The 3501-nt window shown below is 38.9% G+C and overlaps 1 pseudogene; it reads left to right on the top strand.

Moving 5' to 3' along the window:
- Nucleotides 1-1141: 1141 nt before the first annotated feature.
- Nucleotides 1142-3151, top strand: LOC147938117 (putative disease resistance protein RPP1; annotated as a pseudogene).
- Nucleotides 3152-3501: the final 350 nt, after the last annotated feature.

Here is a 3501-nt window from a genome sequence, read left to right as displayed (position 1 = left end):
CATGGTTAATATCAAAGGTTGCTATCCAAGACCTTGTCTGGATGAATATAGTGCACAATTGCAGCTACAGAAACAAGTGTTGTCTCAGGTGGTCAATGAAATCGATATCATGATTTCCCATTAAGGAGTTGCACAAGAAAGGTTGAAAGACAAGAAAGTGTTTCTCGTTCTTGATGAAGTGGATCACATAGGAAAACTAGATGCCTTGGCGAAAGAAACTCGATGGTTTGGTCCCGAAAGTTGGGTTATTATCACAACAGAAGATCTAAGAGTTTTAAAAGCCCATGCGATCAATTATATTTACAAAGTGAAATTTCCATCAAGTGGTATGGCTTTTCAAATCTTTTGTATGCATGCTTTTAGAAAAAAACACCCGAATGATGGTTTCTTTGACATTGCTTGGGAAGTTATAGCTCTTGCTGGTAAACTCCCTTTGGTATTAAAGGTTCTAGGTTCTACTTTGCGGGGAATGTCCAAGCAGGAGTGGAAAAGGATAGTGCCGAGGTTAAAAACTCGCCTTGATGGAGAAATAGAGAGCATTATAAAGTTCACTTATGATGCCTTATGTGATGAAGATAAATGTATATTTCTTTATTTAGCATGCTTTTTCATCTACGAATCAGTTCATATAGTGGAAGCGATTCCTGCAAATAAGTTCTCCGACGTGATGCAAGGTCTTCACGTCTTAGCTAAGAGATCTCTTATATCTATTGAAAAAAATAAAATAAAGATCCATACTCTACTAGAAACATTCGGAAGAGACCCATCTCGTAAGCAATTACTTCGTCATGGCCTTACGAAATATCAGCTTTTGGTTGATGCAAGACATATACCTGAAGTTCTCAGTGGTGCTACAAATCGAGTTTATTTGATAACTTGCTATGTTATCTACTTGTATTTCTTATGGTTCTTTTTCAGGATAATAGGCATTTTATAGGGATAATTTAGATTTATCTAAGACTAGGAAAGAATTATATATAAGTGAGAAAGCATTTGCAAGAAAGCATGATTTTCAATGCATAAGAATTAATGAAAATTATGTTGATAATTCTGAGATACTGCAATCACTGCTATATCAGTCTCAAAAGACAGGTTGAGTAAGGTGGCTCACTTTGTGTCTCTATCACACCCATATACGACAATGAAAGTGGCTCTGGCATTCATGGACAACATTTTCAAACTTCACGGGTGCCCTAAGTCTATTGTTAGTGACAGAGATAAGATATTTCTAAGTACATTTTGGAGAGAGTTGTTTGCAATGCAGGAGTGGAGTTCAATTTTTCTAGTGCCTATCATCCACAGAGTGATGGACAGACAGAGGTGGTGAACCGTTGCTTGGAGACATACCTTCACTGCATGTGTAGTGATAGATCATTTGAATGGAGTAAGTGGCTTCCTCTATCTGAGTACTGGTACAACATCACTTTCCATTCCTCGAGTCCCTTCGAAGCTGTTTATGGTCAGTCCCCTCCTGTTCATTTGCCTTATCTACCAGGCGAGTCTAAAGTAGCAGTAGTGGCCAAAAGCTTACAAGAACGAGAGAGTATGATTCTGATTTTAAAGTTCCATCTGCTGAGGGCTCAGCACAGGATGCAGGTATTTGCAAATTAGCATCACACTGAGAGAAGCTTTAACAGAGGGGACAATGTGTTTGTCAAACTTCAACCCTATCGCCAGCAGTCAGTTGTGGTCTGTGGCAATAAAAAGCTATCTCCTAAGCATTATGGTCCCTATAAGGTGATTGATCGCTGCAGTCATGTGGCATATAAACTGGCTCTTCCAGTGGGTTCTCAGATCCATTCGGTGTTCCATATTTCACAGCTTAAGGTTCTGATGGGTCCGAATCACACTACTACTGAATTGCCAATGTTGCTTAACGATGTCTTACTAAAGGAACCTGAGGTAATTTTGGAGAGGAAAATGGTTAAAAGGCAAGGTCGAGCTGCTACAATGGTCTTGGTTAAGTGGACCAATGAAGGCAAAGAGGAGGCCACTTGGGAGTATTTGTTTGATCTGCAGCGTCGCTTTCCTTCCTTTGAACCTTGAGGACAAAGTTCTTCAAACAGGGGAGCTCTGTTACAGGGAGCTCTGTTTGCTCAGCTTATCGGAGTTGTTTCTTGATTCAATACTCTTGTAAGTTGGGAACATGATCTTTGTGTATAACGAACATTGGTTCTATCTTATCATTTCTAATAAAGTGTGTTTACGTTATCAGAAAACTGCTCAAATCTGGTGGAGCGTCGTTCCTCTATAGGAAACCTTCAAAAATTGTCTACGTTGTTAACGCGTTGATGTTCAAAGTTAGAGGCTCTTCCAACCAACATCAACTTGGAATCTCTCTGTACACTTGATCTCACACAAAGCACACAGTTGAAAAGTTTCCCTAAGATCTCCACAAACATTTGGGATCTTGTCGGGTCTCGTCTTTCTCACTTTGTTATGTCATATTTTGAAAGCCTCAAAGAATTCCTGCATGCTCTTAACATCATCACAAAGTTGCTTTTGGTTAACGAAGATATACAAGAAGTTCCTCCATGGGTCCAAGGAATGTCTCGTTTACGTGTCCTTGGACTCCACGACTGCAATAATTTGGTATCACTCCCCCAACTCTCAGATACCCTATATCTCATAGATGCAAGTCCCTTGAGAGACTGGATTGTTCCTTTAAAATCTACATATTCGTCTCCACTTCGCCAACTGCTTCAAATTGAATCAAGAAGCCAGAGACCTCATCATGCACACACCAACTCGTCAACATTCAATATTATCTGGTACACAAGTTCCTTCCTGCTTCAATCACCGAGCTACTGCTGAGGGTACCTTGAAAATCAAGTTGATTGAGTCGCCTCTTCCTATGTCCTTGAGATTTAAGGTTTGTATCATGATGGTTGAAGGTACGGAAGAAAATTTTGAGACCTCAGCGTTGGTCTGGATTAGTATCGTGGACAAACAAAATAATCTCAAGGTTTAGTGTACACCAAGCTTCCATGCAATAGGTCGACGAATTCTAACAGAGCATATCTACACATTTTAAGTTGAAGCAAAAGAGGTGACTTCCACCGAGCTTCTCTTTAAGTTCAAAACAAGCAATACCAATTGGCAGATCAAAGAATGCGGCCTACTACAAATCTTGGAGGTCCCATCATGTTGATGAGCATGACGAAAACTTCATAGATGGCATGCATGGTGGAGGTATTAAAATTCTCTGCCATTTTCTATCTTTCATTAATTTGAAATTAATAAACTCGAATCTACAGAGACTCTAACAGAAATATTATAATTAAATTACAAGATGAAACAAAAAAATAAAGAGTTGTAAATTCAGATGGATGAAACGTTAGGCCTAGGGAAATTCTCAGGAAATCATGGAAAATCAGATCAATCAATTAACCAAGCAGGATACAACAATTAAGCACCGTTCTTGAACTCTAAACACAATTGTAAAATAAATCAGTTCTCATAGCAAATATTATCTAAGTTTAAAACCTGAAAATCCAAATT

This window comes from Camelina sativa, chromosome 9 (assembly GCF_030686135.1).
Source record: "Camelina sativa cultivar CO46 ecotype springtype chromosome 9, ASM3068613v1".
NCBI classification, from domain to species: Eukaryota; Viridiplantae; Streptophyta; class Magnoliopsida; order Brassicales; family Brassicaceae; genus Camelina; species Camelina sativa.
The sequence above is the reverse complement of the archived record's forward strand: the minus strand, read 5'-3'. Positions and strand labels throughout refer to the sequence as shown.